The sequence below is a fragment of the Dendrobates tinctorius genome, unplaced genomic scaffold (assembly GCF_039654945.1).
Source record: "Dendrobates tinctorius isolate UK_male_01 unplaced genomic scaffold, ASM3965494v1 ptg000250l, whole genome shotgun sequence".
NCBI lineage: Eukaryota > Metazoa > Chordata > Amphibia > Anura > Dendrobatidae > Dendrobates > Dendrobates tinctorius.
The window spans coordinates 40,551,926-40,576,910 of NW_027361917.1; the positions used below are offsets into that span (position 1 = coordinate 40,551,926).

Below are 24,985 nucleotides of genomic sequence, written 5' to 3' on the forward strand. Positions count from 1 at the left end.
GGAATACAAGACTAGAAGGATACAACTTATTTGCAAGAAACAGACTTGATAAACGAGGAGGGGGTGTCGCATTGTATGTTAGAAACGCGTATATCTGCACAGAGATTGACGCTTCAGAGACTGGGAGTTCTGTGGAAACTGTTTGGGTAAGAATACAAGGACAGAACAATGGAAAGGACACCATTGTAGGCATTTACTACAGGCCGCCTGTGCAAGCTGAAGCTATGGATGAACTCTTTATGCATCAAATGGCCAAGTTCTCCAAAAAATATGACATAGTTGTCATGGGAGATTTCAACTATCCAGACATTTGTTGGGAATCTCTCTCAGGCAAAACTAACAGGTCAAGGAAATTCTTATCCTCTCTTGCTGACAACTTTATCTTCCAAAAGGTAAGGGAGAAAACAAGGGGAACTGCTACCTTGGATCTAATCCTTATAAACAGGGAGGAAATGGTTGAGGAGGTAAAAGTGGCTGGGACCCTAGGAGGTAGCGACCATGCTATTTTAGAATTTTGGATAACTAGAGGTGGAAGACCTGTGAAGACTCAGACATCAAGGTTAGATTTCAGAAAGGCAGATTTTAAGGGATTCAGAAAGAGAATTGGAGGGATCCAATGGCTGGATATCCTTAAAGACAAAAATGTCCAGGAAGGATGGGAAATCTTGAAAAATGAAATTCTCAAAGCACAGTTGTTAACAATTCCGAAAAGAGGGAAGAATAGGAAGCAGTTAAAGAAACCAGGATGGATGAACACAGAACTTAAGCACATGCTAAAAAGAAAGAAAAAAATGTTTATAAAATGGAAAGAGGGAGGCATATCTAAAGAAGAATATAATGCTGTCTGCAGAACCTGCAGGGCACAAATCAGATTATCTAAAGCTGAAAATGAATTGAGGCTTGCAAGAGATGTCAAAAGCAATAATAAAGGATTTTGGGGATATGTCAAAAGTAAAAGAAAAGTCAAAGATGCTATAGGATTTTTACAGGATGAAAATGATGAAATGGTAAGACAGGATGTTGAGAAGGCTGAACTTTTAAATTCCTATTTTGCATCTGTTTTCTCTCAGAAAGGAAATGTAACATCAACTGTTATTCACTGTCCTATTAAGGGAATAGAAGAATCCAGGATATCTATAAACAGAAAGATAGTGAGGAAACACTTAGCTAGCCTAAATGAATTCAAGTCTCCAGGTCCAGATGAATTACACCCCAGAGTACTGAAGGAGATAGCAGAAGAAATTTTTGAACCCCTCTCTATAATCTTTGAAAATTCTTGGAGAACAGGAGAAGTGCCAGAAGACTGGAGAAGAGCAAATGTTGTTCCTATCTTCAAAAAGGGGACGAAGGTGGACCCAGGTAACTATAGGCCGGTGAGTCTGACTTCTATACCAGGAAAGATCTTTGAACAAATTATTAAACAACATGTATGTCAATACCTGGATAAGAATGAAGTGATTAAACAGAGTCAGCATGGGTTTGTAACTAATAAGTCATGTCAGACTAACTTAATTTCCTTCTATGACGGTATCACTGATTGGGTGGATCAAGGAAATGCTGTAGATATAGTATATCTTGACTTCAGCAAAGCATTTGACAAAGTCTCTCATACAATCCTTATTGAAAAAATGATTAAGTATGGAATGGACAAGGCAACTGTTAGGTGGATTCATAACTGGCTTAGTGATCGGACCCAAAGAGTGGTCGTAAATGGCTGCACATCCAGTTGGAAGAATGTCTCAAGTGGGGTACCACAGGGCTCTGTCCTGGGCCCTGTATTGTTCAACATCTTTATCAACGATTTAGATGAAGGAATTGAGGGTAAACTGATTAAATTTGCTGATGACACAAAGCTAGGAGGGATAGCTAATACTAGAGAAGAGAGAGAGAGGATTCAAAAAGATTTAAATAAACTGGAGAAGTGGGCAGCAACTAACAGAATGGTTTTTAACAGGGAGAAATGCAAAGTACTACATCTGGGCAATAAAAATGGAAAAAACATATATAGAATGGGAGGAATAGGGCTAAGTGACAGCACATGTGAAAAAGACTTGGGTATACTAATAGATCACAGACTGAATATGAGTCAACAGTGTGATGCAGCAGCAAAAAAGGCAAATGCAATTCTAGGATGTATTAACAGAAGCATACAGTCTAGATCACGTGAAGTCATTATTTCCCTCTACTCCTCTTTGGTCAGACCTCATCTGGAATATTGTGTCCAGTTTTGGGCACCACATTTTAAAAAAGACATCAACAAACTGGAGCAAGTTCAGAAAAGAGCGACCAGAATGGTGACCGGTCTGCAAACCCTGTCTTATGAGGAAAGGTTGCAGGATTTGGGAATGTTTAGTTTGCAAAAGAGAAGACTGAGAGGAGACTTAATAGCTGTCTACAAATATCTAAAGGGCTGTCACATTGTAGAAGGATCAACTTTATTCTCATTTGCACAAGGAAAGACTAGAAGCAATGGGATGAAACTGAATGGGAGGAGACACAGATTAGATATTAGAAAAAACTTTTTGACAGTTAGAGTGATCAATGAGTGGAACAGGCTGCCACGAGAAGTGGTGAGTTCTCCTTCAATGGAAGTCTTCAAACAGAGGCTGGACAGACATCTGACTGGGATGATTTAGCGAATCCTGCTTTGAGCAGGGGGTTGGACCAGATGGCCCAGGAGGTCCCTTCCAACTCTACGATTCTATGATTCATTATTTAGTAGAGGGGTGGGATCCAGAAAAAAGATGGCCAATGTTTGTAGGATGTCATGAAATGTAAAATTTGCCTGAGAAAATCTGGCCTATGGCAAAGGTATGAATTTGTCAACTATGAGCTTTTTTGGAGAGGTTAAACTGTCTAAAGAAACTAGAACTTTGTGCTTAGTGTTGTTGACAAATCTCAATGGCATTGTAATCCAACATTCACTCTTGGTCAACACTCTATACATATAACCAAAAATGACAGTCTAAAGTCTACATATACAGTAGAGGAAAAACATTTTTTTCTAGATGAAATTTACAGTAAACAGTAAGGTTCACTATAAAAGTATGTATAATGTTCTCGATAAGAGGCTTAAACAAAAAATCTGTTCGTGCAAACTTTGTAAGATGGCACACATTCAACAACCACTAACTGTCTGGGAAATCCAAAATTTCATGCGTGTTTCACCAGGATGGTCTAGTGTTTAAGGTTTTGGACTGTGATACTTACTGTTTACTGTAAATTTTATATAGAGAAAATATTTATCCACTCAAAAAATGCTCATGGTTGACAAATTCACCCTTTACCATAGGCATGATTTTCTCAGGCAGATTTTACGTTTCATGTTAAACTGTCTAAAGAAACTAGAACTTTGTGCTTAAAGTTGTTGACAAATCTCAATGGCATTTTATTCCAATATTCACTCTAGTCACCACTTCAACTATATAGCCAAAAATGAAAGACTACATATCTAGGAAAAATATTTTTCTATAGATGAAAAGTGGCTTAAAAAATCTGATAGTGCAAACTTCATAGAATGGCACGCATGCAATAACCACTAACTGTCTAAGAAATTCAGAAATTGATATCTGTTCACCAGGATGGCCGAGTGGTTAAGGCGTTGGACTTAAGATCCAATGGATATGTATCTTTGTGGGTTCCAACCCCACTCCTGGTATAAAATTTACCTTTGAAATTCTGCAGGGTTTCAGAATAGAGTATTCTTGAGCAACGGAAAAGTTCTGATTGCTTGAGAGCAAAGTAATAACCCTACAATGTGCCAGTAAAAACCCCTGACTATCACCTTTTTATGTTTATCTTTTCCATTTTGAGTTGAATCTCTAGTCAGAGCATGATATTACAGTAAGTTCAAAATTTCAAAGCTGAAAAAAATTTAGGGATTAAGAGAAAGTTTAATAATTGAGGTAAATATTCAAACTAAAGTTCCAGAAGTAACATATTATGTTAAAATAATATGAGAAATTCATAAATATAATGCAATCCATACACAAGAACATTATTTAGTAGAGGGGTGGGATCCAGAAAAAAGATGGCCAATGTTTGTAGGATGTCATGAAATGTAAAATTTGCCTGAGAAAATCTGGCCTATGGCAAAGTTATGAATTTGCCAACTGTGAGCTTTTTTGGAGAGGCTAAACTGTCTAAAGAAACTAGAACTTTGTGCTTAGTGTTGCTGACAATTCTCAAAGGCATTGTAATCCAACATTCTCTCTTGGTCAACACTCCATACGTATAACCAAAAATGAAAGTCTAAAGTCTACATATACAGTAGAGGAATATTTTTTTTCTAGATGAAATTTACAGTCAACAGTAAGGTTCACAATAAAAGTTAGTATAATGTTCTTGATAAGTGGCTTAAACAAAAAATCTGTTAGTGCAAACATCATAAGATAGCACACATTCAACAACCACTAACTGTCTGGGAAATCCAAAATTTCATGCGTGTTCACCAGGATGGTCTAGTGTTTAAGGTTTTGGACTGTGAAACTTACTGTTGACTGTAAATTTCATCCAGAGAAAATTATTTAACCACTCAAAAAATGTTCATGGTTGACAAATTCACCCTTTACCATAGGCATGATTTTCTCAGGCAGATTTTACATTTCATGTTAAACTGTCTAAAGAAACTAGAACTTTGTGCTTAAAGTTGTTGACAAATCTCAATGGCATTTTATTCCAATATTCACTGTGGTCACCATTCCAAATATATAGCCAAAAACAAAAGTCTACATATATAGGAAAAATATTTTTCTCTAGATGAAATTTTCAATGAACGGTAAGGTTCACAGTAGCGGTCTGACTTTTGCTTTTGAAAAGTGGCTAAAAAAATCTGTTAGCGCAAACTGAATAAGATGGCACACATTCAATAACCACTAACTGTCTAAGAAATCCAGAAAAGGAAGTCTAATCACCAGGATGGCCGCGTGGTTAAGGCGTTGGACTTAAGATCCAATGGATATGTATCCTCGTGGGTTAGAACCCCACTCCTGGTATTAATTTTACCCTTGAAATTCTACAAGGTTTCTCAAAATAGATTATTACTTGAGCAACAGAATTTCCCGATAGCAAAGTAATAACCCTGCAATATCACAGTAATACCCCTGACTATCACCTTTTTATGTCTATCTTTTCCATTTTGAGTTGAATCTCTAGTCAGAGCATGAAATTACAGTAAGTTCGATACCCCTGACTATCACCTTTTTATGTTTATCTTTTCCATTTTGAGTTGAATCTCTAGTCAGAGCATGAAATTACAGTAAGTTCAAAACTTCAAAGTTGAAAAAAATGTAGGGATTAAGAGAAAGTTTAATAATTGAGGTAAATATTCAAACTAAAGTTCCAGAAGTAACATATGATGTTAAAATAATATGAGAAATTCATAAATATAACGCAATCCATACACAAGAACAGAACATTATTTAGTAGAGGGGTGGGATCCAGAAAAAAGATGGCCAATGTTTGTAGGATGTCATGAAATGTAAAATTTGCCTGAGAAAATCTGGCCTATGGCAAAGGTATGAATTTGTCAACTATGAGCTTTTTTGGAGAGGTTAAACTGTCTAAAGAAACTAGAACTTTGTGCTTAGTGTTGTTGACAAATCTCAATGGCATTGTAATCCAACATTCACTCTTGGTCAACACTCTGTACATATAACCAAAAATGACAGTCTAAAGTCTACATATACAGTAGAGGAAAAACATTTTTTTCTAGATGAAATTTACAGTCAACAGTAAGGTTCACTATAAAAGTATGTATAATGTTCTCGATAAGTGGCTTAAACAAAAAATCTGTTCGTGCAAACTTTGTAAGATGGCACACATTCAACAACCACTAACTGTCTGGGAAATCCAAAATTTCATGCGTGTTTCACCAGGATGGTCTAGTGTTTTAGGTTTTGGACTGTGATACTTACTGTTGACTGTAAATTTCATCCAGAGAAAATTATTTAACCACTCAAAAAATGTTCATGGTTGACAAATTCGCCATTTAACATAGGCATGATTTTCTCAGGCAGATTTTACATTTCATGTTAAACTGTCTAAAGAAACTAGAACTTTGTGCTTAAAGTTGTTGACAAATCTCAACGGCATTTTATTCCAATATTCACTGTGGTCGCCATTCCAAATATATAGCCAAAAACGAAAGTCTACATATATAGGAAAAATATTTTTCTCTAGATGAAATTTTCAATGAACGGTAAGGTTCACAGTAGCGGTCTGACTTTTGCTTTTGAAAAGTGGCTAAAAAAATCTGTTAGCGCAAACTGAATAAGATGGCACACATTCAATAACCACTAACTGTCTAAGAAATCCAGAAAAGGACGTCTAATCACCAGGATGGCCGCGTGGTTAAGGTGTTGGACTTAAGATCCAATGGATATGTATCCTTGTGGGTTAGAACCCCACTCCTGGTATTAGTTTTACCCTTGAAATTCTACAAGGTTTCTCAAAATAGATTATTACTTGAGCAACAGAATTTCCCGATAGCAAAGTAATAACCCTGCAATATCACAGTAATACCCCTGACTATCACCTTTTTATGTCTATCTTTTCCATTTTGAGTTGAATCTCTAGTCAGAGCATGAAATTACAGTAAGTTCAAAACTTCAAAGTTGAAAAAAATGTAGGGATTAAGAGAAAGTTTAATAATTGAGGTAAATATTCAAACTAAAGTTCCAGAAGTAACATATGATGTTAAAATAATATGAGAAATTCGTAAATATAACGCAATCCATACACAAGAACAGAACATTATTTAGTAGAGGGGTGGGATCCAGAAAAAAGATGGCCAATGTTTGTAGGATGTCATGAAATGTAAAATTTGCCTGAGAAAATCTGGCCTATGGCAAAGGTATGAATTTGTCAACTATGAGCTTTTTTGGAGAGGTTAAACTGTCTAAAGAAACTAGAACTTTGTGCTTAGTGTTGTTGACAAATCTCAATGGCATTGTAATCCAACATTCACTCTTGGTCAACACTCTATACATATAACCAAAAATGACAGTCTAAAGTCTACATATACAGTAGAGGAAAAACATTTTTTTCTAGATGAAATTTACAGTCAACAGTAAGGTTCACTATAAAAGTATGTATAATGTTCTCGATAAGTGGCTTAAACAAAAAATCTGTTCGTGCAAACTTTGTAAGATGGCACACATTCAACAACCACTAACTGTCTGGGAAATCCAAAATTTCATGCGTGTTTCACCAGGATGGTCTAGTGTTTAAGGTTTTGGACTGTGATACTTACTGTTGACTGTAAATTTTATATAGAGAAAATATTTATCCACTCAAAAAATGCTCATGGTTGACAAATTCACCCTTTACCATAGGCATGATTTTCTCAGGCAGATTTTACATTTCACGTTAAACTGTCTAAAGAAACTAGAACTTTGTGCTTAAAGCTGTTGACAAATCTCAATGGCATTTTATTCCAATATTCACTCTAGTCACCACTTCAACTATATAGCCAAAAATGAAAGACTACATATCTAGGAAAAATATTTTTCTATAGATGAAAAGTGGCTTAAAAAATCTGATAGTGCAAACTTCATAGAATGGCATGCATGCAATAACCACTAACTGTCTAAGAAATTCAGAAATTGATGCATGTGCACCAGGGTGGCCGAGTGGTTAAGGCGTTGGACTTAAGATCCAATGGATATGTATCCTCGTGGGTTCGAACCCCACTCCTGGTATGAATTTTACCTTTGAAATTCTGCAGGGTTTCAGAATAGAGTATTCTTGAGCAACGGAAAAGTTCTGATTGCCTGAGAGCAAAGTAATAACCCTACAATGTGACAGTAAAAACCCCTGACTATCACCTTTTTATGTTTATCGTTTCCATTTTGAGTTGAATCTCTAGTCAGAGCATGATATTACAGTAAGTTCAAAACTTCAAAGTTGAAAAAAATGTAGGGATTAAGAGAAAGTTTAATAATTGAGGTAAATATTCAAACTAAAGTTCCAGAAGTAACATATGATGTTAAAATAATATGAGAAATTCATAAATATAACGCAATCCATACACAAGAACAGAACATTAGAACTACTTATACGACTACTTATACGATGGACTACTTGCTAGAGATGGGGTGCACCTTACGAAGACTGGAAAACATGTATTTGGAAGTCGCCTTGCTACACTTGCAAGGAGAGCTTTAAACTAGAACAACATGGGAAGGGAAGCAAAAGACCAGAAAAAGCCATACACCTGACAAATGCTATTGAGAACTCTACTATTAGAAGTGGAAAGGAAGAACAAAGACGAAAGAATCTAATTAATAAAAATATTGGAGAAAGAGAAACCAATCACAAACTAAAATGTTTCTATACTAATGCACAAAGCATGGGCAACAAACAAGGAGAATTGGAACTACTAACACAGGAAAAGAAATATGATGTCATTGGAATCACTGAAACTTGGTGGGACAATACACATGATTGGAATACAAGACTAGAAGGATACAACTTATTTGCAAGAAACAGACTTGATAAACGAGGAGGGGGTGTCGCATTGTATGTTAGAAACGCGTATATCTGCACAGAGATTGACGCTTCAGAGACTGGGAGTTCTGTGGAAACTGTTTGGGTAAGAATACAAGGACAGAACAATGGAAAGGACACCATTGTAGGCATTTACTACAGGCCGCCTGTGCAAGCTGAAGCTATGGATGAACTCTTTATGCATCAAATGGCCAAGTTCTCCAAAAAATATGACATAGTTGTCATGGGAGATTTCAACTATCCAGACATTTGTTGGGAATCTCTCTCAGGCAAAACTAACAGGTCAAGGAAATTCTTATCCTCTCTTGCTGACAACTTTATCTTCCAAAAGGTAAGGGAGAAAACAAGGGGAACTGCTACCTTGGATCTAATCCTTATAAACAGGGAGGAAATGGTTGAGGAGGTAAAAGTGGCTGGGACCCTAGGAGGTAGCGACCATGCTATTTTAGAATTTTGGATAACTAGAGGTGGAAGACCTGTGAAGACTCAGACATCAAGGTTAGATTTCAGAAAGGCAGATTTTAAGGGATTCAGAAAGAGAATTGGAGGGATCCAATGGCTGGATATCCTTAAAGACAAAAATGTCCAGGAAGGATGGGAAATCTTGAAAAATGAAATTCTCAAAGCACAGTTGTTAACAATTCCGAAAAGAGGGAAGAATAGGAAGCAGTTAAAGAAACCAGGATGGATGAACACAGAACTTAAGCACATGCTAAAAAGAAAGAAAAAAATGTTTATAAAATGGAAAGAGGGAGGCATATCTAAAGAAGAATATAATGCTGTCTGCAGAACCTGCAGGGCACAAATCAGATTATCTAAAGCTGAAAATGAATTGAGGCTTGCAAGAGATGTCAAAAGCAATAATAAAGGATTTTGGGGATATGTCAAAAGTAAAAGAAAAGTCAAAGATGCTATAGGATTTTTACAGGATGAAAATGATGAAATGGTAAGACAGGATGTTGAGAAGGCTGAACTTTTAAATTCCTATTTTGCATCTGTTTTCTCTCAGAAAGGAAATGTAACATCAACTGTTATTCACTGTCCTATTAAGGGAATAGAAGAATCCAGGATATCTATAAACAGAAAGATAGTGAGGAAACACTTAGCTAGCCTAAATGAATTCAAGTCTCCAGGTCCAGATGAATTACACCCCAGAGTACTGAAGGAGATAGCAGAAGAAATTTTTGAACCCCTCTCTATAATCTTTGAAAATTCTTGGAGAACAGGAGAAGTGCCAGAAGACTGGAGAAGAGCAAATGTTGTTCCTATCTTCAAAAAGGGGACGAAGGTGGACCCAGGTAACTATAGGCCGGTGAGTCTGACTTCTATACCAGGAAAGATCTTTGAACAAATTATTAAACAACATGTATGTCAATACCTGGATAAGAATGAAGTGATTAAACAGAGTCAGCATGGGTTTGTAACTAATAAGTCATGTCAGACTAACTTAATTTCCTTCTATGACGGTATCACTGATTGGGTGGATCAAGGAAATGCTGTAGATATAGTATATCTTGACTTCAGCAAAGCATTTGACAAAGTCTCTCATACAATCCTTATTGAAAAAATGATTAAGTATGGAATGGACAAGGCAACTGTTAGGTGGATTCATAACTGGCTTAGTGATCGGACCCAAAGAGTGGTCGTAAATGGCTGCACATCCAGTTGGAAGAATGTCTCAAGTGGGGTACCACAGGGCTCTGTCCTGGGCCCTGTATTGTTCAACATCTTTATCAACGATTTAGATGAAGGAATTGAGGGTAAACTGATTAAATTTGCTGATGACACAAAGCTAGGAGGGATAGCTAATACTAGAGAAGAGAGAGAGAGGATTCAAAAAGATTTAAATAAACTGGAGAAGTGGGCAGCAACTAACAGAATGGTTTTTAACAGGGAGAAATGCAAAGTACTACATCTGGGCAATAAAAATGGAAAAAACATATATAGAATGGGAGGAATAGGGCTAAGTGACAGCACATGTGAAAAAGACTTGGGTATACTAATAGATCACAGACTGAATATGAGTCAACAGTGTGATGCAGCAGCAAAAAAGGCAAATGCAATTCTAGGATGTATTAACAGAAGCATACAGTCTAGATCACGTGAAGTCATTATTTCCCTCTACTCCTCTTTGGTCAGACCTCATCTGGAATATTGTGTCCAGTTTTGGGCACCACATTTTAAAAAAGACATCAACAAACTGGAGCAAGTTCAGAAAAGAGCGACCAGAATGGTGACCGGTCTGCAAACCCTGTCTTATGAGGAAAGGTTGCAGGATTTGGGAATGTTTAGTTTGCAAAAGAGAAGACTGAGAGGAGACTTAATAGCTGTCTACAAATATCTAAAGGGCTGTCACATTGTAGAAGGATCAACTTTATTCTCATTTGCACAAGGAAAGACTAGAAGCAATGGGATGAAACTGAATGGGAGGAGACACAGATTAGATATTAGAAAAAACTTTTTGACAGTTAGAGTGATCAATGAGTGGAACAGGCTGCCACGAGAAGTGGTGAGTTCTCCTTCAATGGAAGTCTTCAAACAGAGGCTGGACAGACATCTGACTGGGATGATTTAGCGAATCCTGCTTTGAGCAGGGGGTTGGACCAGATGGCCCAGGAGGTCCCTTCCAACTCTACGATTCTATGATTCATTATTTAGTAGAGGGGTGGGATCCAGAAAAAAGATGGCCAATGTTTGTAGGATGTCATGAAATGTAAAATTTGCCTGAGAAAATCTGGCCTATGGCAAAGGTATGAATTTGTCAACTATGAGCTTTTTTGGAGAGGTTAAACTGTCTAAAGAAACTAGAACTTTGTGCTTAGTGTTGTTGACAAATCTCAATGGCATTGTAATCCAACATTCACTCTTGGTCAACACTCTATACATATAACCAAAAATGACAGTCTAAAGTCTACATATACAGTAGAGGAAAAACATTTTTTTCTAGATGAAATTTACAGTAAACAGTAAGGTTCACTATAAAAGTATGTATAATGTTCTCGATAAGAGGCTTAAACAAAAAATCTGTTCGTGCAAACTTTGTAAGATGGCACACATTCAACAACCACTAACTGTCTGGGAAATCCAAAATTTCATGCGTGTTTCACCAGGATGGTCTAGTGTTTAAGGTTTTGGACTGTGATACTTACTGTTTACTGTAAATTTTATATAGAGAAAATATTTATCCACTCAAAAAATGCTCATGGTTGACAAATTCACCCTTTACCATAGGCATGATTTTCTCAGGCAGATTTTACGTTTCATGTTAAACTGTCTAAAGAAACTAGAACTTTGTGCTTAAAGTTGTTGACAAATCTCAATGGCATTTTATTCCAATATTCACTCTAGTCACCACTTCAACTATATAGCCAAAAATGAAAGACTACATATCTAGGAAAAATATTTTTCTATAGATGAAAAGTGGCTTAAAAAATCTGATAGTGCAAACTTCATAGAATGGCACGCATGCAATAACCACTAACTGTCTAAGAAATTCAGAGATTCATGCCTGTTCACCAGGATGGCCGAGTGGTTAAGGCGTTGGACTTAAGATCCAATGGATATGTATCCTCGTGGGTTCGAACCCCACTCCTGGTATGAATTTTACCTTTGAAATTCTGCAGGGTTTCAGAATAGAGTATTCTTGAGCAACGGAAAAGTTCTGATTGCCTGAGAGCAAAGTAATAACCCTACAATGTGCCAGTAAAAACCCCTGACTATCACCTTTTTATGTTTATCTTTTCCATTTTGAGTTGAATCTCTAGTCAGAGCATGATATTACAGTAAGTTCAAAATTTCAAAGCTGAAAAAAATTTAGGGATTAAGAGAAAGTTTAATAATTGAGGTAAATATTCAAACTAAAGTTCCAGAAGTAACATATTATGTTAAAATAATATGAGAAATTCATAAATATAATGCAATCCATACACAAGAACATTATTTAGTAGAGGGGTGGGATCCAGAAAAAAGATGGCCAATGTTTGTAGGATGTCATGAAATGTAAAATTTGCCTGAGAAAATCTGGCCTATGGCAAAGTTATGAATTTGCCAACTGTGAGCTTTTTTGGAGAGGCTAAACTGTCTAAAGAAACTAGAACTTTGTGCTTAGTGTTGCTGACAATTCTCAAAGGCATTGTAATCCAACATTCTCTCTTGGTCAACACTCCATACGTATAACCAAAAATGAAAGTCTAAAGTCTACATATACAGTAGAGGAATATTTTTTTTCTAGATGAAATTTACAGTCAACAGTAAGGTTCACAATAAAAGTTAGTATAATGTTCTTGATAAGTGGCTTAAACAAAAAATCTGTTAGTGCAAACATCATAAGATAGCACACATTCAACAACCACTAACTGTCTGGGAAATCCAAAATTTCATGCGTGTTCACCAGGATGGTCTAGTGTTTAAGGTTTTGGACTGTGAAACTTACTGTTGACTGTAAATTTCATCCAGAGAAAATTATTTAACCACTCAAAAAATGTTCATGGTTGACAAATTCACCCTTTACCATAGGCATGATTTTCTCAGGCAGATTTTACATTTCATGTTAAACTGTCTAAAGAAACTAGAACTTTGTGCTTAAAGTTGTTGACAAATCTCAATGGCATTTTATTCCAATATTCACTGTGGTCACCATTCCAAATATATAGCCAAAAACAAAAGTCTACATATATAGGAAAAATATTTTTCTCTAGATGAAATTTTCAATGAACGGTAAGGTTCACAGTAGCGGTCTGACTTTTGCTTTTGAAAAGTGGCTAAAAAAATCTGTTAGCGCAAACTGAATAAGATGGCACACATTCAATAACCACTAACTGTCTAAGAAATCCAGAAAAGGAAGTCTAATCACCAGGATGGCCGCGTGGTTAAGGCGTTGGACTTAAGATCCAATGGATATGTATCCTCGTGGGTTAGAACCCCACTCCTGGTATTAATTTTACCCTTGAAATTCTACAAGGTTTCTCAAAATAGATTATTACTTGAGCAACAGAATTTCCCGATAGCAAAGTAATAACCCTGCAATATCACAGTAATACCCCTGACTATCACCTTTTTATGTCTATCTTTTCCATTTTGAGTTGAATCTCTAGTCAGAGCATGAAATTACAGTAAGTTCGATACCCCTGACTATCACCTTTTTATGTTTATCTTTTCCATTTTGAGTTGAATCTCTAGTCAGAGCATGAAATTACAGTAAGTTCAAAACTTCAAAGTTGAAAAAAATGTAGGGATTAAGAGAAAGTTTAATAATTGAGGTAAATATTCAAACTAAAGTTCCAGAAGTAACATATGATGTTAAAATAATATGAGAAATTCATAAATATAACGCAATCCATACACAAGAACAGAACATTATTTAGTAGAGGGGTGGGATCCAGAAAAAAGATGGCCAATGTTTGTAGGATGTCATGAAATGTAAAATTTGCCTGAGAAAATCTGGCCTATGGCAAAGGTATGAATTTGTCAACTATGAGCTTTTTTGGAGAGGTTAAACTGTCTAAAGAAACTAGAACTTTGTGCTTAGTGTTGTTGACAAATCTCAATGGCATTGTAATCCAACATTCACTCTTGGTCAACACTCTGTACATATAACCAAAAATGACAGTCTAAAGTCTACATATACAGTAGAGGAAAAACATTTTTTTCTAGATGAAATTTACAGTCAACAGTAAGGTTCACTATAAAAGTATGTATAATGTTCTCGATAAGTGGCTTAAACAAAAAATCTGTTCGTGCAAACTTTGTAAGATGGCACACATTCAACAACCACTAACTGTCTGGGAAATCCAAAATTTCATGCGTGTTTCACCAGGATGGTCTAGTGTTTTAGGTTTTGGACTGTGATACTTACTGTTGACTGTAAATTTCATCCAGAGAAAATTATTTAACCACTCAAAAAATGTTCATGGTTGACAAATTCGCCATTTAACATAGGCATGATTTTCTCAGGCAGATTTTACATTTCATGTTAAACTGTCTAAAGAAACTAGAACTTTGTGCTTAAAGTTGTTGACAAATCTCAACGGCATTTTATTCCAATATTCACTGTGGTCGCCATTCCAAATATATAGCCAAAAACGAAAGTCTACATATATAGGAAAAATATTTTTCTCTAGATGAAATTTTCAATGAACGGTAAGGTTCACAGTAGCGGTCTGACTTTTGCTTTTGAAAAGTGGCTAAAAAAATCTGTTAGCGCAAACTGAATAAGATGGCACACATTCAATAACCACTAACTGTCTAAGAAATCCAGAAAAGGACGTCTAATCACCAGGATGGCCGCGTGGTTAAGGTGTTGGACTTAAGATCCAATGGATATGTATCCTTGTGGGTTAGAACCCCACTCCTGGTATTAGTTTTACCCTTGAAATTCTACAAGGTTTCTCAAAATAGATTATTACTTGAGCAACAGAATTTCCCGATAGCAAAGTAATAACCCTGCAATATCACAGTAATACCCCTGACTATCACCTTTTTATGTCTATCTTTTCCATTTTGAGTTGAATCTCTAGTCAGAGCATGAAATTACAGTAAGTTCAAAACTTCAAAGTTGAAAAAAATGTAGGGATTAAGAGAAAGTTTAATAATTGAGGTAAATATTCAAACTAAAGTTCCAGAAGTAACATATGATGTTAAAATAATATGAGAAATTCGTAAATATAACGCAATCCATACACAAGAACAGAACATTATTTAGTAGAGGGGTGGGATCCAGAAAAAAGATGGCCAATGTTTGTAGGATGTCATGAAATGTAAAATTTGCCTGAGAAAATCTGGCCTATGGCAAAGGTATGAATTTGTCAACTATGAGCTTTTTTGGAGAGGTTAAACTGTCTAAAGAAACTAGAACTTTGTGCTTAGTGTTGTTGACAAATCTCAATGGCATTGTAATCCAACATTCACTCTTGGTCAACACTCTATACATATAACCAAAAATGACAGTCTAAAGTCTACATATACAGTAGAGGAAAAACATTTTTTTCTAGATGAAATTTACAGTCAACAGTAAGGTTCACTATAAAAGTATGTATAATGTTCTCGATAAGTGGCTTAAACAAAAAATCTGTTCGTGCAAACTTTGTAAGATGGCACACATTCAACAACCACTAACTGTCTGGGAAATCCAAAATTTCATGCGTGTTTCACCAGGATGGTCTAGTGTTTAAGGTTTTGGACTGTGATACTTACTGTTGACTGTAAATTTTATATAGAGAAAATATTTATCCACTCAAAAAATGCTCATGGTTGACAAATTCACCCTTTACCATAGGCATGATTTTCTCAGGCAGATTTTACATTTCACGTTAAACTGTCTAAAGAAACTAGAACTTTGTGCTTAAAGCTGTTGACAAATCTCAATGGCATTTTATTCCAATATTCACTCTAGTCACCACTTCAACTATATAGCCAAAAATGAAAGACTACATATCTAGGAAAAATATTTTTCTATAGATGAAAAGTGGCTTAAAAAATCTGATAGTGCAAACTTCATAGAATGGCATGCATGCAATAACCACTAACTGTCTAAGAAATTCAGAAATTGATGCATGTGCACCAGGGTGGCCGAGTGGTTAAGGCGTTGGACTTAAGATCCAATGGATATGTATCCTCGTGGGTTCGAACCCCACTCCTGGTATGAATTTTACCTTTGAAATTCTGCAGGGTTTCAGAATAGAGTATTCTTGAGCAACGGAAAAGTTCTGATTGCCTGAGAGCAAAGTAATAACCCTACAATGTGACAGTAAAAACCCCTGACTATCACCTTTTTATGTTTATCGTTTCCATTTTGAGTTGAATCTCTAGTCAGAGCATGATATTACAGTAAGTTCAAAACTTCAAAGTTGAAAAAAATGTAGGGATTAAGAGAAAGTTTAATAATTGAGGTAAATATTCAAACTAAAGTTCCAGAAGTAACATATGATGTTAAAATAATATGAGAAATTCATAAATATAACGCAATCCATACACAAGAACAGAACATTAGAACTACTTATACGACTACTTATACGATGGACTACTTGCTAGAGATGGGGTGCACCTTACGAAGACTGGAAAACATGTATTTGGAAGTCGCCTTGCTACACTTGCAAGGAGAGCTTTAAACTAGAACAACATGGGAAGGGAAGCAAAAGACCAGAAAAAGCCATACACCTGACAAATGCTATTGAGAACTCTACTATTAGAAGTGGAAAGGAAGAACAAAGACGAAAGAATCTAATTAATAAAAATATTGGAGAAAGAGAAACCAATCACAAACTAAAATGTTTCTATACTAATGCACAAAGCATGGGCAACAAACAAGGAGAATTGGAACTACTAACACAGGAAAAGAAATATGATGTCATTGGAATCACTGAAACTTGGTGGGACAATACACATGATTGGAATACAAGACTAGAAGGATACAACTTATTTGCAAGAAACAGACTTGATAAACGAGGAGGGGGTGTCGCATTGTATGTTAGAAACGCGTATATCTGCACAGAGATTGACGCTTCAGAGACTGGGAGTTCTGTGGAAACTGTTTGGGTAAGAATACAAGGACAGAACAATGGAAAGGACACCATTGTAGGCATTTACTACAGGCCGCCTGTGCAAGCTGAAGCTATGGATGAACTCTTTATGCATCAAATGGCCAAGTTCTCCAAAAAATATGACATAGTTGTCATGGGAGATTTCAACTATCCAGACATTTGTTGGGAATCTCTCTCAGGCAAAACTAACAGGTCAAGGAAATTCTTATCCTCTCTTGCTGACAACTTTATCTTCCAAAAGGTAAGGGAGAAAACAAGGGGAACTGCTACCTTGGATCTAATCCTTATAAACAGGGAGGAAATGGTTGAGGAGGTAAAAGTGGCTGGGACCCTAGGAGGTAGCGACCATGCTATTTTAGAATTTTGGATAACTAGAGGTGGAAGACCTGTGAAGACTCAGACATCAAGGTTAGATTTCAGAAAGGCAGATTTTAAGGGATTCAGAAAGAGAATTGGAGGGATCCAATGGCTGGATATCCTTAAAGACAAAAATGTCCAGGAAGGATGGGAAATCTTGAAAAATGAAATTCTCAAAGCACAGTTGTTAACAATTCCGAAAAGAGGGAAGAATAGGAAGCAGTTAAAGAAACCAGGATGGATGAACACAGAACTTAAGCACATGCTAAAAAGAAAGAAAAAAATGTTTATAAAATGGAAAGAGGGAGGCATATCTAAAGAAGAATATAATGCTGTCTGCAGAACCTGCAGGGCACAAATCAGATTATCTAAAGCTGAAAATGAATTGAGGCTTGCAAGAGATGTCAAAAGCAATAATAAAGGATTTTGGGGATATGTCAAAAGTAAAAGAAAAGTCAAAGATGCTATAGGATTTTTACAGGATGAAAATGATGAAATGGTAAGACAGGATGTTGAGAAGGCTGAACTTTTAAATTCCTATTTTGCATCTGTTTTCTCTCAGAAAGGAAATGTAACATCAACTGTTATTCACTGTCCTATTAAGGGAATAGAAGAATCCAGGATATCTATAAACAGAAAGATAGTGAGGAAACACTTAGCTAGCCTAAATGAATTCAAGTCTCCAGGTCCAGATGAATTACACCCCAGAGTACTGAAGGAGATAGCAGAAGAAATTTTTGAACCCCTCTCTATAATCTTTGAAAATTCTTGGAGAACAGGAGAAGTGCCAGAAGACTGGAGAAGAGCAAATGTTGTTCCTATCTTCAAAAAGGGGACGAAGGTGGACCCAGGTAACTATAGGCCGGTGAGTCTGACTTCTATACCAGGAAAGATCTTTGAACAAATTATTAAACAACATGTATGTCAATACCTGGATAAGAATGAAGTGATTAAACAGAGTCAGCATGGGTTTGTAACTAATAAGTCATGTCAGACTAACTTAATTTCCTTCTATGACGGTATCACTGATTGGGTGGATCAAGGAAATGCTGTAGATATAGTATATCTTGACTTCAGCAAAGCATTTGACAAAGTCTCTCATACAATCCTTATTGAAAAAATGATTAAGTATGGAATGGACAAGGCAACTGTTAGGTGGATTCATAACTGGCTTAGTGATCGGACCCAAAGAGTGGTCGTAAATGGCTGCACATCCAGTTGGAAGAATGTCTCAAGTGGGGTACCACAGGGCTCTGTCCTGGGCCCTGTATTGTTCAACATCTTTATCAACGATTTAGATGAAGGAATTGAGGGTAAACTGATTAAATTTGCTGATGACACAAAGCTAGGAGGGATAGCTAATACTAGAGAAGAGAGAGAGAGGATTCAAAAAGATTTAAATAAACTGGAGAAGTGGGCAGCAACTAACAGAATGGTTTTTAACAGGGAGAAATGCAAAGTACTACATCTGGGCAATAAAAATGGAAAAAACATATATAGAATGGGAGGAATAGGGCTAAGTGACAGCACATGTGAAAAAGACTTGGGTATACTAATAGATCACAGACTGAATATGAGTCAACAGTGTGATGCAGCAGCAAAAAAGGCAAATGCAATTCTAGGATGTATTAACAGAAGCATACAGTCTAGATCACGTGAAGTCATTATTTCCCTCTACTCCTCTTTGGTCAGACCTCATCTGGAATATTGTGTCCAGTTTTGGGCACCACATTTTAAAAAAGACATCAACAAACTGGAGCAAGTTCAGAAAAGAGCGACCAGAATGGTGACCGGTCTGCAAACCCTGTCTTATGAGGAAAGGTTGCAGGATTTGGGAATGTTTAGTTTGCAAAAGAGAAGACTGAGAGGAGACTTAATAGCTGTCTACAAATATCTAAAGGGCTGTCACATTGTAGAAGGATCAACTTTATTCTCATTTGCACAAGGAAAGACTAGAAGCAATGGGATGAAACTGAATGGGAGGAGACACAGATTAGATATTAGAAAAAACTTTTTGACAGTTAGAGTGATCAATGAGTGGAACAGGCTGCCACGAGAAGTGGTGAGTTCTCCTTCAATGGAAGTCTTCAAACAGAGGCTGGACAGACATCTGACTGGGATGATTTAGCGAATCCTGCTTTGAGCAGGGGGTTGGACCAGATGGCCCAGGAGGTCCCTTCCAACTCTACGATTCTATGATTCATTATTTAGTAGAGGGGTGGGATCCAGAAAAAACATGGCCAATGTTTGTAGGATGTCATGAAATGTAAAATTTGCCTGAGAAAATCTGGCCTATGGCAAAGGTATGAATTTGTCAACTATGAGCTTTTTTGGAGAGGTTAAACTGTCTAAAGAAACTAGAACTTTGTGCTTAGTGTTGTTGACAAATCTCAATGGCATTGTAATCCAACATTCACTCTTGGTCAACACTCTATACATATAACCAAAAATGACAGTCTAAAGTCTACATATACAGTAGAGGAAAAACATTTTTTTCTAGATGAAATTTACAGTAAACAGTAAGGTTCACTATAAAAGTATGTATAATGTTCTCGATAAGAGGCTTAAACAAAAAATCTGTTCGTGCAAACTTTGTAAGATGGCACACATTCAACAACCACTAACTGTCTGGGAAATCCAAAATTTCATGCGTGTTTCACCAGGATGGTCTAGTGTTTAAGGTTTTGGACTGTGATACTTACTGTTTACTGTAAATTTTATATAGAGAAAATATTTATCCACTCAAAAAATGCTCATGGTTGACAAATTCACCCTTTACCATAGGCATGATTTTCTCAGGCAGATTTTACGTTTCATGTTAAACTGTCTAAAGAAACTAGAACTTTGTGCTTAAAGTTGTTGACAAATCTCAATGGCATTTTATTCCAATATTCACTCTAGTCACCACTTCAACTATATAGCCAAAAATGAAAGACTACATATCTAGGAAAAATATTTTTCTATAGATGAAAAGTGGCTTAAAAAATCTGATAGTGCAAACTTCATAGAATGGCACGCATGCAATAACCACTAACTGTCTAAGAAATTCAGAGATTCATGCCTGTTCACCGGGATGGCCGAGTGGTTAAGGCGTTGGACTTAAGATCCAATGGATATGTATCCTCGTGGGTTCGAACCCCACTCCTGGTATGAATTTTACCTTTGAAATTCTGCAGGGTTTCAGAATAGAGTATTCTTGAGCAACGGAAAAGTTCTGATTGCCTGAGAGCAAAGTAATAACCCTACAATGTGCCAGTAAAAACCCCTGACTATCACCTTTTTATGTTTATCTTTTCCATTTTGAGTTGAATCTCTAGTCAGAGCATGATATTACAGTAAGTTCAAAATTTCAAAGCTGAAAAAAATTTAGGGATTAAGAGAAAGTTTAATAATTGAGGTAAATATTCAAACTAAAGTTCCAGAAGTAACATATTATGTTAAAATAATATGAGAAATTCATAAATATAATGCAATCCATACACAAGAACATTATTTAGTAGAGGGGTGGGATCCAGAAAAAAGATGGCCAATGTTTGTAGGATGTCATGAAATGTAAAATTTGCCTGAGAAAATCTGGCCTATGGCAAAGTTATGAATTTGCCAACTGTGAGCTTTTTTGGAGAGGCTAAACTGTCTAAAGAAACTAGAACTTTGTGCTTAGTGTTGCTGACAATTCTCAAAGGCATTGTAATCCAACATTCTCTCTTGGTCAACACTCCATACGTATAACCAAAAATGAAAGTCTAAAGTCTACATATACAGTAGAGGAATATTTTTTTTCTAGATGAAATTTACAGTCAACAGTAAGGTTCACAATAAAAGTTAGTATAATGTTCTTGATAAGTGGCTTAAACAAAAAATCTGTTAGTGCAAACATCATAAGATAGCACACATTCAACAACCACTAACTGTCTGGGAAATCCAAAATTTCATGCGTGTTCACCAGGATGGTCTAGTGTTTAAGGTTTTGGACTGTGAAACTTACTGTTGACTGTAAATTTCATCCAGAGAAAATTATTTAACCACTCAAAAAATGTTCATGGTTGACAAATTCACCCTTTACCATAGGCATGATTTTCTCAGGCAGATTTTACATTTCATGTTAAACTGTCTAAAGAAACTAGAACTTTGTGCTTAAAGTTGTTGACAAATCTCAATGGCATTTTATTCCAATATTCACTGTGGTCACCATTCCAAATATATAGCCAAAAACAAAAGTCTACATATATAGGAAAAATATTTTTCTCTAGATGAAATTTTCAATGAACGGTAAGGTTCACAGTAGCGGTCTGACTTTTGCTTTTGAAAAGTGGCTAAAAAAATCTGTTAGCGCAAACTGAATAAGATGGCACACATTCAATAACCACTAACTGTCTAAGAAATCCAGAAAAGGAAGTCTAATCACCAGGATGGCCGCGTGGTTAAGGCGTTGGACTTAAGATCCAATGGATATGTATCCTCGTGGGTTAGAACCCCACTCCTGGTATTAATTTTACCCTTGAAATTCTACAAGGTTTCTCAAAATAGATTATTACTTGAGCAACAGAATTTCCCGATAGCAAAGTAATAACCCTGCAATATCACAGTAATACCCCTGACTATCACCTTTTTATGTCTATCTTTTCCATTTTGAGTTGAATCTCTAGTCAGAGCATGAAATTACAGTAAGTTCGATACCCCTGACTATCACCTTTTTATGTTTATCTTTTCCATTTTGAGTTGAATCTCTAGTCAGAGCATGAAATTACAGTAAGTTCAAAACTTCAAAGTTGAAAAAAATGTAGGGATTAAGAGAAAGTTTAATAATTGAGGTAAATATTCAAACTAAAGTTCCAGAAGTAACATATGATGTTAAAATAATATGAGAAATTCATAAATATAACGCAATCCATACACAAGAACAGAACATTATTTAGTAGAGGGGTGGGATCCAGAAAAAAGATGGCCAATGTTTGTAGGATGTCATGAAATGTAAAATTTGCCTGAGAAAATCTGGCCTATGGCAAAGGTATGAATTTGTCAACTATGAGCTTTTTTGGAGAGGTTAAACTGTCTAAAGAAACTAGAACTTTGTGCTTAGTGTTGTTGACAAATCTCAATGGCATTGTAATCCAACATTCACTCTTGGTCAACACTCTGTACATATAACCAAAAATGACAGTCTAAAGTCTACATATACAGTAGAGGAAAAACATTTTTTTCTAGATGAAATTTACAGTCAACAGTAAGGTTCACTATAAAAGTATGTATAATGTTCTCGATAAGTGGCTTAAACAAAAAATCTGTTCGTGCAAACTTTGTAAGATGGCACACATTCAACAACCACTAACTGTCTGGGAAATCCAAAATTTCATGCGTGTTTCACCAGGATGGTCTAGTGTTTTAGGTTTTGGACTGTGATACTTACTGTTGACTGTAAATTTCATCCAGAGAAAATTATTTAACCACTCAAAAAATGTTCATGGTTGACAAATTCGCCATTTAACATAGGCATGATTTTCTCAGGCAGATTTTACATTTCATGTTAAACTGTCTAAAGAAACTAGAACTTTGTGCTTAAAGTTGTTGACAAATCTCAACGGCATTTTATTCCAATATTCACTGTGGTCGCCATTCCAAATATATAGCCAAAAACGAAAGTCTACATATATAGGAAAAATATTTTTCTCTAGATGAAATTTTCAATGAACGGTAAGGTTCACAGTAGCGGTCTGACTTTTGCTTTTGAAAAGTGGCTAAAAAAATCTGTTAGCGCAAACTGAATAAGATGGCACACATTCAATAACCACTAACTGTCTAAGAAATCCAGAAAAGGACGTCTAATCACCAGGATGGCCGCGTGGTTAAGGTGTTGGACTTAAGATCCAATGGATATGTATCCTTGTGGGTTAGAACCCCACTCCTGGTATTAGTTTTACCCTTGAAATTCTACAAGGTTTCTCAAAATAGATTATTACTTGAGCAACAGAATTTCCCGATAGCAAAGTAATAACCCTGCAATATCACAGTAATACCCCTGACTATCACCTTTTTATGTCTATCTTTTCCATTTTGAGTTGAATCTCTAGTCAGAGCATGAAATTACAGTAAGTTCAAAACTTCAAAGTTGAAAAAAATGTAGGGATTAAGAGAAAGTTTAATAATTGAGGTAAATATTCAAACTAAAGTTCCAGAAGTAACATATGATGTTAAAATAATATGAGAAATTCGTAAATATAACGCAATCCATACACAAGAACAGAACATTATTTAGTAGAGGGGTGGGATCCAGAAAAAAGATGGCCAATGTTTGTAGGATGTCATGAAATGTAAAATTTGCCTGAGAAAATCTGGCCTATGGCAAAGGTATGAATTTGTCAACTATGAGCTTTTTTGGAGAGGTTAAACTGTCTAAAGAAACTAGAACTTTGTGCTTAGTGTTGTTGACAAATCTCAATGGCATTGTAATCCAACATTCACTCTTGGTCAACACTCTATACATATAACCAAAAATGACAGTCTAAAGTCTACATATACAGTAGAGGAAAAACATTTTTTTCTAGATGAAATTTACAGTCAACAGTAAGGTTCACTATAAAAGTATGTATAATGTTCTCGATAAGTGGCTTAAACAAAAAATCTGTTCGTGCAAACTTTGTAAGATGGCACACATTCAACAACCACTAACTGTCTGGGAAATCCAAAATTTCATGCGTGTTTCACCAGGATGGTCTAGTGTTTAAGGTTTTGGACTGTGATACTTACTGTTGACTGTAAATTTTATATAGAGAAAATATTTATCCACTCAAAAAATGCTCATGGTTGACAAATTCACCCTTTACCATAGGCATGATTTTCTCAGGCAGATTTTACATTTCACGTTAAACTGTCTAAAGAAACTAGAACTTTGTGCTTAAAGCTGTTGACAAATCTCAATGGCATTTTATTCCAATATTCACTCTAGTCACCACTTCAACTATATAGCCAAAAATGAAAGACTACATATCTAGGAAAAATATTTTTCTATAGATGAAAAGTGGCTTAAAAAATCTGATAGTGCAAACTTCATAGAATGGCATGCATGCAATAACCACTAACTGTCTAAGAAATTCAGAAATTGATGCATGTGCACCAGGGTGGCCGAGTGGTTAAGGCGTTGGACTTAAGATCCAATGGATATGTATCCTCGTGGGTTCGAACCCCACTCCTGGTACGAATTTTACCTTTGAAATTCTGCAGGGTTTCAGAATAGAGTATTCTTGAGCAACGGAAAAGTTCTGATTGCCTGAGAGCAAAGTAATAACCCTACAATGTGACAGTAGAAACCCCTGACTATCACCTTTTTATGTTTATCGTTTCCATTTTGAGTTGAATCTCTAGTCAGAGCATGATATTACAGTAAGTTCAAAACTTCAAAGTTGAAAAAAATGTAGGGATTAAGAGAAAGTTTAATAATTGAGGTAAATATTCAAACTAAAGTTCCAGAAGTAACATATGATGTTAAAATAATATGAGAAATTCATAAATATAACGCAATCCATACACAAGAACAGAACATTAGAACTACTTATACGACTACTTATACGATGGACTACTTGCTAGAG

At 35.9% G+C, this 24,985-nt stretch overlaps 12 non-coding genes across 12 annotated transcripts; all 12 read left to right on the forward strand.

Annotated features, from left to right (window-relative positions):
• The first annotated feature begins 3,575 nt into the window (after nt 1-3,575).
• TRNAL-UAA (transfer RNA leucine (anticodon UAA)) lies at nt 3,576-3,658 on the forward strand. Its single transcript has one exon. It is a non-coding gene; the product is annotated as a tRNA-Leu (tRNA).
• Nucleotides 3,659-4,911: 1,253 nt separating this feature from the next.
• On the forward strand, nt 4,912-4,994 carry TRNAL-UAA (transfer RNA leucine (anticodon UAA)). The gene has a single exon. It is a non-coding gene; the product is annotated as a tRNA-Leu (tRNA).
• A 1,339-nt stretch (nt 4,995-6,333) lies between these two features.
• Nucleotides 6,334-6,416, forward strand: TRNAL-UAA (transfer RNA leucine (anticodon UAA)). The gene has a single exon. It is a non-coding gene; the product is annotated as a tRNA-Leu (tRNA).
• A 1,201-nt stretch (nt 6,417-7,617) lies between these two features.
• On the forward strand, nt 7,618-7,700 carry TRNAL-UAA (transfer RNA leucine (anticodon UAA)). Its single transcript has one exon. It is a non-coding gene; the product is annotated as a tRNA-Leu (tRNA).
• A 4,322-nt stretch (nt 7,701-12,022) lies between these two features.
• Nucleotides 12,023-12,105, forward strand: TRNAL-UAA (transfer RNA leucine (anticodon UAA)). Its single transcript has one exon. It is a non-coding gene; the product is annotated as a tRNA-Leu (tRNA).
• Nucleotides 12,106-13,358: 1,253 nt separating this feature from the next.
• Nucleotides 13,359-13,441, forward strand: TRNAL-UAA (transfer RNA leucine (anticodon UAA)). Its single transcript has one exon. It is a non-coding gene; the product is annotated as a tRNA-Leu (tRNA).
• Nucleotides 13,442-14,780: 1,339 nt separating this feature from the next.
• On the forward strand, nt 14,781-14,863 carry TRNAL-UAA (transfer RNA leucine (anticodon UAA)). The gene has a single exon. It is a non-coding gene; the product is annotated as a tRNA-Leu (tRNA).
• A 1,201-nt stretch (nt 14,864-16,064) lies between these two features.
• TRNAL-UAA (transfer RNA leucine (anticodon UAA)) lies at nt 16,065-16,147 on the forward strand. The gene has a single exon. It is a non-coding gene; the product is annotated as a tRNA-Leu (tRNA).
• A 4,322-nt stretch (nt 16,148-20,469) lies between these two features.
• Nucleotides 20,470-20,552, forward strand: TRNAL-UAA (transfer RNA leucine (anticodon UAA)). The gene has a single exon. It is a non-coding gene; the product is annotated as a tRNA-Leu (tRNA).
• A 1,253-nt stretch (nt 20,553-21,805) lies between these two features.
• Nucleotides 21,806-21,888, forward strand: TRNAL-UAA (transfer RNA leucine (anticodon UAA)). Its single transcript has one exon. It is a non-coding gene; the product is annotated as a tRNA-Leu (tRNA).
• Nucleotides 21,889-23,227: 1,339 nt separating this feature from the next.
• On the forward strand, nt 23,228-23,310 carry TRNAL-UAA (transfer RNA leucine (anticodon UAA)). Its single transcript has one exon. It is a non-coding gene; the product is annotated as a tRNA-Leu (tRNA).
• Nucleotides 23,311-24,511: 1,201 nt separating this feature from the next.
• On the forward strand, nt 24,512-24,594 carry TRNAL-UAA (transfer RNA leucine (anticodon UAA)). Its single transcript has one exon. It is a non-coding gene; the product is annotated as a tRNA-Leu (tRNA).
• The last annotated feature ends 391 nt before the right edge of the window (nt 24,595-24,985 follow it).